Source organism: Stegostoma tigrinum, chromosome 20 (assembly GCF_030684315.1).
Source record: "Stegostoma tigrinum isolate sSteTig4 chromosome 20, sSteTig4.hap1, whole genome shotgun sequence".
Classification (NCBI taxonomy): domain Eukaryota; kingdom Metazoa; phylum Chordata; class Chondrichthyes; order Orectolobiformes; family Stegostomatidae; genus Stegostoma; species Stegostoma tigrinum.
In genome coordinates this window covers 44,069,281-44,084,855 of record NC_081373.1, presented here as the reverse complement: position 1 = coordinate 44,084,855, position 15,575 = coordinate 44,069,281, and positions in this window count along the sequence as shown.

The window sequence follows — 15,575 nt, the reverse complement described above, 5'->3', positions numbered from 1 at the left end:
GTCTGGCAGCATCTGTGAAGAAAAATCAGAGTTAACATTTTGGGTCCAGTGACCCTTCCTCAGAACTACGGTAGCTAGGAAAATATCAGTTTTATGCAGAAGACAGGATGTGGGGAGGTGATAAGGAGTAAACGATAGTGGAGATAGAGCTCAGAGAGACAAAAGTGTAGTTAGACAGACATGGGAGTTGATAACAATCTGGCTAGTAGGGTGAATAGCTGTTAATGTACACTGTTAGTGGCTAACAACAGGAAGTCTATAATGGCAGGCTATGTGATAACAAGGACAAGGCCTGGTTTTTGGGGTAGGGTGTTAGGACATGGAAGAGTTCAGGCCCTGAAATGATTGAACTTGATATTAAGCCTGGGGGGCTGCAGTGTCCTAAAGCAGAAAATGAGGTGTTGTTCTTCTAGCTTGCACTGAACTTCACTGGAACACTGCAGCAAGCCAGAGACAGAGATGTTGGCCAGTGAACAGGGTGGTGTGATAAAGTGACAGGCAACTGGAAGCATTTTGCAAGCAGAATGTAGATGCACTGTGAAGCAGTCACTCAGTCTTCACTTCGTTTCTCCAATGTAGAGGAGACCACATTGTGAGTAGTGAATGCAGTAGACTAGATTATGGGAAATGCTGGTAAAGTGTTGCTTCACCTTGGATACTAGGGAGGGAGGAGGTAAATGGGCAGGTGTTACACCTTCACCGGTTGCAGGGAAAAGTGCCTTGGGACTGTGGGGCAGTGTTGGGGGTGAAGGAAGAGTGGGCTAGGGTGCCGTGGAGGGAATGGTCTCTGTGGAAGACAAGGGAGGGGAGCGGAATATGTGCCTGGGGGTGACATTTCGCTGGAGGTGATGGAAATGGAGGCTGATGATCTCCTATAAATGGGTGCTGCTGGGATGAATTATGAGCCTAGCCCCAATGTTTAGAGCTTCTGCCACCGCTCTCCCTTGGCTTGTTGCACTCTGTGGCTGCTGTCCTGTTTGGGAATCACCCTCATACTTCATCAACTGACCCTACAGGAGGCCGTGAGCCCGAGTTTGGGAAACCCTGGCTAAGAAATACTTAGTGGCAAGAGAAGGAAAAGGGGATAAAATAAATTCAACATCTGCAAGCTCCAAATGGCATTTAAAATTTGCAGTAGCACATGGTGGATTGTGACACTATTCCTGTTGTCCTTACCACTGTTTATCCCTTTGCCAAGGGAACAAACTCTCTGCTCATTAATGTCATTGCTGCCAATGCAATCTTTTGACATGTTTCAGAACATTACCAGAGCAATCACACTTCAGTATGTGCTCTGCTGCTAAAGGTCCCCAAATTGGAACCGAGTTTCACTGGCTGGCTTTGATTATTATTCGAGAGTGAAAGTCCCATTTAGCTAGTAGAAACATTGGCTGACAGAATTATTTGAGGGGTTTTGACACACCCATAATAATGAAATTGATCAGTTATTGAACTGAGATATGTTTGAATTTAACATCTATTATCATATATGCCCATTCTATTAAAGAGTGAACAGTATAGTTACAGTACTTTAGGAAAAAATATCACAGTCTTTTTGTTTTATCTGTATCCTATAATTTACCTTGCACTCTATTGTACAAATAGTAGTAGTGCCTCAAGGTGTAACTTGTTATTCCAAGTATTTGTTCCAAAGCTACAGCCTGTAGACCCTGGAAAGAAGTTTCTAATCTGCTTTTAAAAGTGAACTTTTTCTCCAACTTCCTGAATGCATTTATGTTGCTGATCAAACTGCTCTGGGCACACTATAACATTCTTCATTGCTAAAAATAAAAATAAGCTTAGTTTACATTTCCAAATGATATATTAACCAGTATATTTTTATTGGTGTTGTCCACTGACCCTGTTCATATATGGTTAATAGAAGTGTGAGTAAGTTGATACAGAATGATGTGTGAAGATCTGAATGTACTCTGTCTGTGTTTCTGGCTTGTGGTTTGGATTGCAATAGTTTCATAGTTTCATCCATTTGCCAGTAATTTGAGTTTAATCAATTCCCACTTGCGATGCTAGTTATAGTTTTTCACTATTACTGAAAAGGAACCAACACCTCCCCCCCCAACTCCTCACCCGACCTCCACTCAGCCAGGGCTTTTTAATCAACCAATTCAGACAGAATTAATGCTTGCAGTCATTAATACCTTATGGCTATGTCTATCACACAAGGTGGAAGAGGATCCCATAGTTATCAGCAGTTATGATGGGAACTAAAAAGTGTTAATAAAAGCACTGTGAAGGAAGTGTATTACAACCAGGAACAGTTTGAGGATCAGGGAAAGGCAAAGGGTTAGCTCTTCAGTACGGGTGACATGAAAACGTAGCTATAATTTTTCTCTGTATCTGGGCACAATTAATCCAGTTCCTAGTGACCACAGCCCAGCCGCACAATCTGCCCAGATTTGTCAGTCTCACTTGAGAAAATATAAAGGATGATTTACGTGGGAAGTGGGCAAGTTTACACGTTTGCAGTAGCTGGAATTTTTTTTGAGATTGGGTATAAAGCACCTATTGAGAACATTACAAAAAGCTTCACTGTCCAACTGTGTTTTCTAACACTTAATCCAAGAGTGTTTGCTGTTGGCACTGGGTGACATCAGATAACTTCCACTCTCAGCACCAATTGCTCATGTGCTCCTGCTGTGCAGAATGCTCCAAGTTGTATACTGTTCCATATTTAACACCATATCTCACACTTTTTCATATTGAGATAACAAGTTTAAATTTAGAACTTAGCCATGTGCCTCCAGCCCAAGGCTAAAATGTCCTTTTATTCCACATAAGTAGCAGTCATTCACTTCATTCGACCAATGTCGAATTGAACATTCTAATAAACTATGTAACAATTAAATATAACATTAACTATATCCAATTTTATCACTATCTCCTAAACTGGTAGACCCTTATGTGTAAGGTTAGGTAAACTCAAGTGAATATGTACAAACATGAAATAGGAGGAAATGTAAAAAAAAATACAATGACATACTGCAGATGCTGGAAATCTGAAGCAAACAGAGAATGCTGGAGCAGCTCAGCTGCTAAAGAACAGAAGTAGGCTGTTCCATCTTTCTCCTCTCATTCAACAACATCGTGGCTGATCTGACCGGAATCTCAAGTCCACATGCCTGCCTACTCATGATAACCTTTCAACTCTTTGCTTAATGAGAATCTATCTACCATTGTCTTAGAAATACTCAAGGATTTTGCTTCCACTATCCTTTCAGGAAGACTCACAACCCTCAGAGAATTTTTAAAAAAAATCTCATCCCTTTTTAATTGGCAACCTCTGGTGTTTAATTAGTGATCCATAGCTCCAGATTGTCCCATAAGAGGAAACATTCTCTCCACATTTAACCAGTCAAGACCCTTCAGGGTTTCATATGTTTCAATCAAGTTATTTCTTACTCTTGTAAACTCCAACAGCTACAAGCCTAATATGTACAACCTTTAACATAAGACAACTCATTAATTCCAGTAATTAGTCAGGTAAACATTCTCTGAACTGCTTCCAAGGCATTTACATCCATCTCTAAATAAGGTGACCAATACTATCCACAGCACTCTAAATGTGGTCTCACCAGTTCATTGTATAACTGAAACACATTATCACAACAATTCTCCTCACAAATAACAATAACATTATTTCAGCTTTCCTAATGGCTTGCTATGCCTTGCTCTACCTTTTGTGATTCTTGCGTGAGAAAACTCAAATCTCTTTGCATCTCAGAGGTCTGCAGTCTCTCACAATTTAGATAACATCTTCTTTTAAATTCTTCCTGGAATGGACATTTTCACATTTTCCCACAGTGGATTCCATTTGCCAGATCATTGATCACTCACTTGAACTATTCCTTTTGTAACCTCCTCATGTCCTTTACAAAACTTGCTTTCCAACCTATTTTTGTGTCATCAGCAAATATTTTGCAACCATACCTTCCATTCCTCCACCTAAATCATCTATATAAATATTGATCCCTGTGGCACACCACTTGTTACATCCTGATCACTTGAAAAAGACCCATTTTTGCCTGCAATTGTTAGCCAGACAGTCATCATAAAGCTATGGTCATGCAACATGGAAACAGACCCTTCGGTCAAACAAGGCCATGCCGACCATAATCTCACACTAAACTAGTCCTACCTGCCTATGCTGGGCCCATATCCAAACATTCCTTATTCATGAAATCATCTAAATGTCTTGAAGTAAATCTAGAAATAAGCCTGAATCTCAGGAGTAGATGCAAGATCCATGCTGCTCTCAGACTACAACTTAAGAATATTAAATTTTAAAATTTAAAATTTTATAATTTTAAATCACTCTAAGTTAAAATGCTTTGCCTACACAAAGGGCTTTTAAATTCTGCAAATCCTATTTTAATGGCTGCATATGGAAATCCAAATACAGACCTGTTCCCCTTTATCCATGGCACGTTTTACCTCTTCAGAGAGCTCAAATTGGTTGGTCAAACACAATTTCCCCTTCACAAACTAGGTTGACTCCACTGGACTGTCTTGATATATCTGAGTGTTCTTCTATAACTTCTTTAATACGACCTTCTAACATCTCCCCCGTGACAAGTTAGGCTAACTGGCCTGCAGATTCCTGCTTTCTGTTTCCTTCCGATTTTGAATAAATGAATTAGTTATTCTACCTTCTAATCCAAAGCAATCTTCCTTAAATCATGGGAGTTTGAGAAAAAAATTAAAAGCAATGCATCAATTATATCACCTATGATTTGTTTTATGGGTGGTATGGTGGCTCAGTGGTCAGCGTGCTTCCTCACAGCACTAGGGGCCCGGATTTGATTCCAGCCTTTACTGGCTGTGTGTGAGGAGTTTGCACATTCTCCCTGTGTCTGTGTGAATTTCTGCCAGGTCCTCTGCTTTCCTTTCATTGTTCAAAGATGGTTAGGTGAATAGGCCATGCTATGATTGCCCGGTGGTTTCCAGGCTTGTGCAGGCTAGTTGGGTTAGTAAATGCATGGTTATGGGAATAGGGTGGGATACTCTTCAGAGTGTCAGTGCAGACCCAATGGTCACTCTCCATACTGTCAGGATTCTATGAATCTCAGATAAAGCCCATCAGGACCCATAGAGGTTTTTACAGCATGGAAAAGGCCCTACAGCCCATTGTGTTTGTGGTGGCCATCAAGCAACCATCTATTCTCATCCTATGTTCCAACACCTGATCTACTATGGTGTTTCAGATGCTCATTTAAATATTCCTTAAATGTGTTTAAGCATTTAACCTCTACCAGCCACATAGGTAGTGAGTTCCAGATCACCAGCACTTTCTGGGTGACAAAGATTTTCCTCAAACCCACTGCACACTTCCTGCTCCTTGCCTTAAAACTGTGCTCTCTTGTTATTGAACCATCTGCTAAGGGAAACGGTTTCTCCCTATCTACATCATCTTGTACTTTAGAACTCTATACATCTCAATCCGATCCACTCCTCAGCATAAAGGAGAGCAACATCAGCCTATCTCATCTCTCTTCATAGCTGAATTGCTCCAGCCCAGACAATATCCTGGTGAATCTTTTCTGTACCTTCCCTAATGCAATCACATTCTTCCTATGGTGTGATGACCGGAACTGTACATGGTGCTCCAGATTTGACCTACCTGACATTATGTACTCTGCATCAGAGAGGCCTAGGCCCGAAACATCAGCTTTTGTCTTCCTAAGATGCTGCTTGGCCTGCTGTGTTCATCCAGCTCCACACTTTGTTATCTTGGATTCTCCAGCATCTGCAGTTCCCATTATCTCTAACGTTATGTACAGTTCATCAGATGCAAAGTTTTTTCCTTCACTCCTTGCTAATCCTGATATTTACTTTCAATCTTTGCCATTTGAAGTATCTAATTCACTCTATCTAGACCCTTTATAATTTTACACTCATCAATTAATTCCCTCCTAGCCTCTGTTGTTCTAAAACAATCCTACCCTACCCAGTTTTTCTGCATCGCTCAAATCCTTCATTCGTAGCAACAAGGTCATCAATCACCTCTGTGCTGTCTCGACTGAGGTCACATCTTTTATGGAAAGTGATGAGCAGCACTGAACATAGCAGTCCATCTGTGGTCGAACTAGACTTCCATTACAACCACCTTGCTGTTTAAGCCCAAATTTCAATCAGTAAAGGACCATTTCTTGTGTGACTCCTTGCCACCTTTTCCACCTGTGCTGTCACCTCCAGGTTTCTTTAGACATGCACTTCAAGGTTCCTCTGTATTTCTCAATATTCACCTTATTAGTTTGTATTATTTTGCCTAGTTTGCCCTCCCTATGTGCATTACCTCACATCCTCTGGAGTTGAATTTCATCTATCGTGTTTCTGCCCACATGACATTCATAGCTTCCTGCTGTACAGCTTCCTTTTTCTCTATCAACCATGCAGTCATTCAATGCATCATCTGCAGCCATCTTAATCATGCACTCTATATTTAAGTATAAGTCATCAAGATGTATTTCGATATAGCAGGTGACCGTATACTTAATGCCTTAGAATCTCACTGTAAATAGCCTTCCAGGCACAACAATTTTGAATCAATTTGGCATATTCTCTTGGATCTCAGAAGACTTTAATTTTCTGACCAGTTTGCCACATGGAAGTTTTTCAAACAGCTTTCAGTAAACACATACTGACTGTGAATCAGGGAGTGACACTCATTATTTTCATAGAAACATTCTAGGCACACGAGTCTGTAGAGGACTGACTACGTATACGTACTAATTTAAATTTCATATTCAAATTTGAAAAGGTTGAGTAAGTTAATATGTAACATTGGACAAGAGTTGATAATTACTCAATGATCGATGGTAAAGAAACCAGTGGATAGCCAAATCAAAATTAACTGGAATTATTCATAAGATGGCTATTATAAGAAAATTGAACTAGAGCAGAGGGGAATAATTCAGTGATGGAGATATTGATTATTCTCAGAGGAGTTTGAGGATTTTGGATTAGATATTAATTTATTTAATGAGATATTTACTAATTTCCATGAACTAATTTTGCCCCTTTAATGTCTGCAGGTAGATATTGAAAATGCACATATCTACCCGAACACAATAGCAAGCAGGGGACTTATGGAATTAGTCACCTTCCGGGTTATGGAGTATGCAGCTAGATAAAGAAAAGGAACAGACAAAATACAAGCTAAACAGTTAAACTACAAGTAAGGAGCATTGAGACTAGAAATATAATAAAGCAACGGGTAATTTTAAATAAACCAAATATGTGGCAGGTAATAACAATGAAGATCCAGGAGGATTAAGTACATTGTGATGAATTTGAGAGCCAGCTGATATGTAGCTGGAATGATTTAGATATATTAAAGCACTGGAAAGTTCAACTTCAAATGGATCCAAATGTCATATCAAGGTTCCCAATACTTCTTTCCTACTCCTCGCCCCAAAGGGCTCTTCCCCACACTGTCACCATGCTTGACATGATGTTACTTTGTTACCTCATTTCTGCTCTAATCTTTTCTCCTCCATCGCAGGACTGCAATCTGGTTTCTTTTATGGTTACTATCAACTCCTCAAGCCTCCATTTCAAACATACGATTCTAAGAACACAACAAGAGCATGATTAACCCATTTGGCAGTTTGGTACCGTACCAATATTCAAGGAGATCGTGGGTGATCTCATTATCTCTTTTACTCTACTTACCTGCCCACCTTACATTTCCTTTGATTCTCTCATAACTCAAAGAATTTGTTTACTTTGGCCTTAAATATATTCAATGATCATCTCCACTGCTCTCTGGAGTGGGGAATCCCTAAGACTAATGATCATCTAAGACATTAAAGCATACCTCCTAGGTCTAGATTCCCCCTTCAGGGAACTATCTTCTCAGCATTCTACCCTATCAGTGCCATCTTACAGCATTGCATTTTCCAACAAGATTACCTCTTATTTTTCTAAATTCCATTATGTATAAGCCCACCTCCTCAACTTTACCTCATAAGACAACACCTTCAACCCAGCTATCAGACTGTAATGAACCTTCTCTGACTTGCTTCTGATTAAATATATCCATCCTTATGTAAGGAGCCCCAAACTGTACAGTGCTTTATATGTCAAATATAGCTGGAATTGGTACTTTTGTGCTTCATCCCCATGCACTAAAGGCTTTCTTAATTATTTACTAATGCCCACCGTGCTATAGCGGGCCTCAGGAGACAGATTTGTAAATATTACAGGAGTCTATAGATGTCTGGTAAAGCATTACCTTTTTGTTCAAATACAGGAAACACTCAAGATTTCACCTTTGCTACAAGCTTATTAGAAATGATTATCTCTTACCAGTCATGTGATCACTTCCCAATGATGCGGTAAACTATCTGGCTTACGTAACACATTAACCCTTTGTACTAGAACTCCAAGCTCTTCTAGTAATCCATGTACAAGGACACAGATTCCTCTGTACTGGAGCATTCTGCAGTCTCTGTCCATTTTAAAATATTTAGCTTTTCTACTCTTCCTGCCAAAGTGAGGCAAGTTCATATTTTTCCCATATTACACCCCATGTGCTAATTCGCTTACCTACATATATTCCTTTGCAGGATCTTCGGTGTTTTTTAGCCATGTGCAAGTTGCATCAAGTTTTTTGGAGTGTTTTTCATCACGAGGCCCAGCTTGTTTTGTCACCACATCCTACCAAACCTCATTTACTTCCTACCCTACCCCATGGCATCCCTTTTGCCCAATTCCAGATCTGTCTAACCAAGCAATATTCCTGGAAAAGCTCACCATTGCTGAGATATCCCTGATTGGATTGGCATCCTTGGTTGTGACACTACCTTTAATAGGCAGTAGTGAACTCAGTCAAGCTCTGTCAGTCTCGAGCTACAATGAGAGGCTTTTGCCATTTGCCTTTGTTATGGCAAACAGGGGAAATTTGGTGCCCTGATCTGTGGGTAGCGACCTGGAGGTTGTGTTGGACAAGCTGCTGCAAAGTCAGGATGGCATCTTTCTCCAGGACCAACAGAGGAGGCTAAGACACCAAATCTCGCCAGCTTGCTTTGAGGTTTCTGCCCAGGCCAGTGCAGTTTTATCCACCTGGAAGAATGCCCAGTGCTGTAGGAAGAAAGTCAATGATCTCCTTTCCTCAGCCAGCAAATGTGCCACCACCTTCTCTTCAATTCCTCACCCTCACTCTGTCTCTGTTACTGCATCCACTTTCTATCAAGGCTCTTGCTCTACCACTCTCACTATTCCCCTGCCACCACTAATCCTGCTTTCCCTCGTTGCTGCCTACTCACTTGCTTGTGACACTCAGTCTGCACCAAACGTTAACAGTTGTGTGCCATCCTCTTTCATCTCACTTATTACCCGTTGCTGCCTCACTTCAAGAGGCAAACAGCCCAAAGCAGGGCAGAAAAAGTCAGGACAGATGGTAGGTTGCCCAGCATTCAGCTCCTCACCCCTTATGAGAAGAAGATCCTGACTCAGACTGACTTGAGTGAGTGACTATGTCTAAGCCTCTGGACAATTATCAGGGGCTGCTTTTGATTTACTTTGCCGAGATCGTCTGAGTGAAGGCTTATCTCATTTGACCGAGGACAGTCAGTAACCATGACTGCTTCATTGCTTTGTGAATGTACAAAACATTAAAGCAGGAGGAGCTGGTATCTCTGGCTCAGCAGACGACTGCAAAAAGGCAAAGCAATGCAAAAAAGGCATACTGTGAGCACCCAGCTAGGCTCAGAATGAGTGAGCCCCGTGATACTGGGTGAAGAGCCAGGAGATGCAGCCTGGTCCAGCCTGTGAGCTGGGTCGATGTCCCTGAGTACGCAGTGTCTTTGCTACAGCATGACAATAATAGTTGCTGATTGACGTGAAGAAACATCCTGTGATTGGATCGTGGCAGCTGCAAGTATCAGATGCCAATGTGAGTGGATGTGGGTTACATGAGGTACATGCCCACGGAAAATGCCCTGAGATGTTGGTGACCAATGTCCAAAGTCCTTTTGAGCACCTGGTGAGCTGAAGTCACCAAGTACCTGCTCTGATTTTTGTGTTGGGAATCCTTGACATCTACCTTTGGTCATATAGGAAGGTGAATATTACGAAGTGAGTTGCAGTGTTTAACAAACAATAATCCCCCTTAATTGATAACTCATCACTGCCCCATGAGAAGCTCATCTTTACACCCAGCGGATTCATAAAAGACACCGCTTGTTACTTCCAAATTTGAGGCAGCTCTTGCTGGAATTCTCAAGCAATTCTGCCACAGATCTCTTGCCATAGACTTTGTCCTTCAGGCCCCTTTTGAATCCCACAGGGCCTTCCTTGCAACTTCCTTTCTAACTTATCTTTGTAATGCAAGTAAATGTGGTAATATTTTACTTATCATCATTATCCCCTGTCGTTTCTGCTATAACCACCATAATTGCTTGGATATACGGTACAGAGAGAGCTCATTTGATTCAGCAAACCCATTACTGTATTTTTGCTCTACTCAAGCCTCCTTCCATCTAAATTTATCCTCCGTTTCTTTCTCCATCAAACGTTTGAGTAGCTTCCCTTTAAATGTATGTATACGATTCACTTTAATTACCCTTTGTTGTTGCAAGTTCCCCATTCTCACCACTCTTTGGGTAAAAGTAGAAATTTCTTCTAAATTCTTGATTACATTCCTTGGTGACTATCTTACAGCAACGGCCTCTTGCCCACAACAAACATTCCCTCTATATTCACTCTATCAAAACCTTTAATAATTTTAACAATCCCTTTTGGGCTATTCCTTTGTCTTCTTTCTCCCATAGGAAAGAGACCTAGTCTGTCAATTCTTTCCTGACATCCCTACATTTCTGATCATATTTTTGTGATTATTTCCTGCATCTTCTCCAGACTCTGTATCATTTTCATAGCATGCAGTCAGAATTATTCCGTAGTTCTAACTAAGACTGATAAAGGTTTAGCATAATTTTTGTGCTTTTCAATTCTATCTCAATAGAAGTAAAACATAGTGTTTTTCTAACATGTGGTATAATTTATTGATGGCCTCACCATTAAATATATCACCCTTTCCATTTTTCAGTGGCACCATTTCCTGTGGGGAAGTTTCCCAGCTATGGGACTGGATACGAATTGGCTCCCTATTGACTGGGGATGGGGATGAATTTATGTTGTTAAAGGCCCTGTTCAGGATGATTTTCTTGGCTCATTGATTATACCGGTGTTGGACTGGATTCATGGAGGCAGTCTTCCTGTGGCCATCGGGGGACCCATTGGCGTTGGAGGTCTCATGCTCTGCAAGGAGACTGCGGGCAGTGAAGGACACCACACAGCCCTGTTGGACCATCCAGAAGACTAGCACCTCTGATTTTAAACATTTACTCACATTGCCAAGAAACTCTCATGCTGAAGTGCCCTCAAGATTCTTGGCCTGTGTCTACATGGGTTACCTCATCTGGTGCAGGTAGAGGGGAGTGCCAATGGTCGTTTGAATGGACTGGCAGAATCTACATCTCACCATCTATCCCTAATTGGATCACCAGCCCAGAAGATGCTCCATCCATGAAATCTGTTGGTCCCACAGCTGGAAAGAGCTGTTTCAGGATTCCCATTCAGTAACAATGTGGGAGACCTGAAGCCTATGGTTAAAACCTGCCTGAAGCAATCGGTGGATGGAAGCTAAGGGCTAGATCTATAAAATGTACAGAGGAATTTGGCAAAGCAGTCACTCAATCTGTGTTCAACTCCTGCACTGAGCAGCAGACCACATTTTGAGCAGTGAATACCAAACACCAACCTAAAAAGGAATACAAGTATATCAGGGTTTCACCTGGAAGGAATGTTTGGGACCAAGGATAGTGAGAAAAGAAGAGGTAAAAAGGCACATTTGTTACATAACTTTGGGAAGGAGAGGGTGTGTTGGTTTTGATTTGATTCGATTTAATTTCTTCTCACATGTACCAAGGTATAGTGAAAAGTACTGTTTTGCGTGCAAACCAAACAAATCATACCTTCCACAATTACATCAGGGCAATAGATCAGAATACAGAATATAGTCTTGCAACTACAGAGAAGGTGCAGAGAAAGATTAGCTCTAATATATGAAAGTTCCATTCATAAATCTGATAACAGTGGGGAAGTAGCTGTTGTTAAATCCGTAGGAGTGTCTTTTCAAACTTCTGTATCTTTTGCCTGATGGAAGGGGTCTCTGATGATGTTGGCCACTTTCCTGAGGCAGTGCGAAGTGTAGCCGGAGTCAATAGAAGGAAAGCTGGTTTTCATAATGCACTGGGCTATGTTCACACCTCTCTGTAGTTTCTTATAATCTTGGGCAGACCAGTTGCCGTGCCAAGGTTTGATTCATCCAGATAGGATACTTTCCATGGTGCATTTTAAAATTGGCTAGAGTCATTATGAACAGGCTGAATTTCCTCAGCTTTTTGAGGAAATAGAGGCATTAGTGTGCTTTCTTGACTGTACCTCAACATGGATGGACCAGGACAGATCATTGGTGATATTTACTCCTATGAACTCGAAGCTATCTCCCACTTCCACCTCAGCACTGTTGATACAGACAGGGGTGTGTCCTCCATCTTGCTTCCTGAAATTGATGATCAGCTCCTTCATTTTCCTGACTTTGAGAAAGAGATTGACATCTTTACACCATGCGAATAAGCTATCTATCTCTTTCTTGTTCTAGAGATAGTAGGAACTGCAGATGCTGGAGAATCTGAGATAATAAAGTGCAGAGCTGGACGAACACAGCAGGCCAAGAAGCATCAGAGGAGCAGGAAAGCTGACGTTTCGGGCCCAAACGTCTAGGCCCGAATCGTCAGTCTTCCTGCTCCTCTGATGCTGCTTGGCCTGCCGTGTTCATCCAGCTCTACACCTTGTTATCTCTTTCTTGTACTCTGTTTCATCTTTTGTTTGAAATCCAACCCCCTATGATGATGTTATCAGCAAATTTGTAAGTGGGGTTAGAGCTGAAATAAGCCACACAGCCGTGAGTGTTGAGGGAGTATAGCAAGGGGCTGAGTACGCAGCCTTGCAAGATACCAGCGTTGAGGATTATTGTGGAAGAGGTGTTGTCCCCTGTCCTTACTGATTGTGGTCTGCGGGTCTGAAAGTTGAGGATCCAGTTGCAGAGGGGCGTGCAGAGTCCTAGGTCTCAGAGTTTTGTGATGAATTTGGTTGGAATTATGGTGTTGAATGTGGAGCTAAAGTAAATAAAATAGGAGTCTGACGTAGGCGTCCTGGTTATCCAGATGTTCCAGGCAATCTGAGAGGCTGGAGTTGATGTATGCCATTATTAACCTCTTGAAGCACTTCATAAGGATGGATGTCAGAACCACAAGGAGGTAGTGATCAGGCATGTTGCCTAATTTTCTTTTGACACCAGGATGACAGTGGTCTTCCTGGAGCAGGTGAGAGCCTCACATTGTAGTAAGGACAGGTTAGCAAGGAGAGACGTGGATGTTCAGTGGTGTCCAAGTGCATCTGGGGTAAAAGCAGGACATGCCATTATTAAGGGTAGTAGCCCCTTCATTTCCACCAGCAGGTCCCTCCATGGACTCAGGCTGCGAGGAAAGGGAGAGACCACCCACCAAACAATAGACACAAGGCTTTACCTGTGCTATGTGGTGCAGTCTTTACCCACTCACCCAGAAGGAAAACAAAACAAACAGTAAATGGTGCAAATGACACTCACTGATCTGATTCATCTGGTACATTTCAATATGAAGCTCCAATATGACCAAACACATTCATTTCCAAGTATTACTGTATTTTCACATTGCTTTATTCCCTCCAGAGGGATCATTGTGTAGCTCTTAAATATCCTCAGTTGATGTCTGGGTGTTAAAACTATCCTTGATCTTTAATCTACAATCGAGAGGAATTGGGGACGTGACAGGGTCTCCACCCATGTCCCTGCTGCCTCCTACCCTGCCTCCAGAGGAATGTGGTTCCACCATAATTTTTAATGTGTCAAAAGCTAAAGAGAAACTAGACACTTTTTTTACAGTAAGTTAACAGAACCATCAAATGTTCTGATGAAGGGTCACTGGACTTGAACCAATTACTCCACTCTTCTATCTGTGCAAATGCTGCCAGACCTGATGAGTTTCCCCAGCACTTTCTGTTTGCGTTTCAAAATCTAAACCATACTTGACTTCCTCCAGCCAAACCAACTTCAATTATATTTTCCCGTACACAATGATTTTCTTGTAAGTACTTTTGAATTCACAAATCCTATTCTCCACAATTTTAAATACTGAACTGTTAAGTGCCTATAAGATCAAACTAATTTAAAGAAAGCCCCATGGGTAACTCAGTGATGCTTCCCTGCAGTTATTCACAGACTGGAAGTCCCAGATTTTAGCCTCTGCCTGAGTTCATATTCACTCCAAGTGTTGTCCAAGATGGCATGTTGCCAATCATAACAGGGCTGTCAGACGCGGCATTAAGAGAAAGCAAAGAGTCCAGCCAATGGAAAGGAAGCTGACAGCAATTTAATCTTGGTTATTAACACCCGTGTCTCAGGTGACAGTTAAGCACTGTCTTCTCAGCTTTCACTTTTACATCTGTTTAGAGCTTGCTGTAAAGCCATGTTTTACAGTTACCAATCCATTCTTTCAGTAAGCATCCCTGACCTACTACCCCACTGGAGAGAGACACTCTCTATATCCACAGTGGGCAGCATCTACGCCATTTCAGTAGTGGCAACTTCTGTAACATTCCTGTATGTTACCTCGCTGAAGACATAACGGTGAAGTAATTATGCTGAACTCTTCCCGCCATCTGCATCACAATGCCAAACATTAGAAATTGAGGTTCAGGCTCCGTGAATCCATGTTCTGTAATTGGTACTTCCTCCAGATTCAATGAAAAAAAATTTGCTTCATGAGTTAATTATCTTGGATCACATTTCCTGAAGGAATCAGGCTATATGTACAGTAAAGATAGTGGAATCAAGGGTTATGGGGATAAGGCAGGAACAGGATACTGATTGTGGATGATTAGCCATGATCATAATGAATGGTGGTGCTGGCTCAAAGGGCCAAATGGCCTGCACCAGCACCTATTGTCTATTGTCTATTAAAAGTAAGTAGAGATGAGAGATCACATCATGTCTACAATCAATGCCAAGTGTGGGCTTATAAGTGATCACGCACATATTTTACAGGGAGTTGTTAGATCCATCAACACAAAAGCAAATTGAGACAGTCAACCCAAAATATCGTAAGCGAAACATACTTCTCAAGGGCTCCATGTGATACGTTAGTTTGCCCATTGAAAAAGTAAGACAACTAAATCATGGATGGTCACAACATAGAAGGACACCATTCGGCCCATTATTTCTGTGCTGACTGTCTGAATAAACAACTTGCCGAGTGCCATACCCTCATGTTGTTCCTTCTGCATCCTTCCTTTTCAGATAATAATCTAACTCCTTCTTAAAGCCTCAGCTGAACCTTCTGCCATTACAGTTTTAGGCAATTCATTCCAGATCCTAATTACTTGCTTTGTGATTAGATTTGTTGAAAATGCTCCTATTGTTCGTTTCTGATTAACTTTAACCCGTGTCCTCT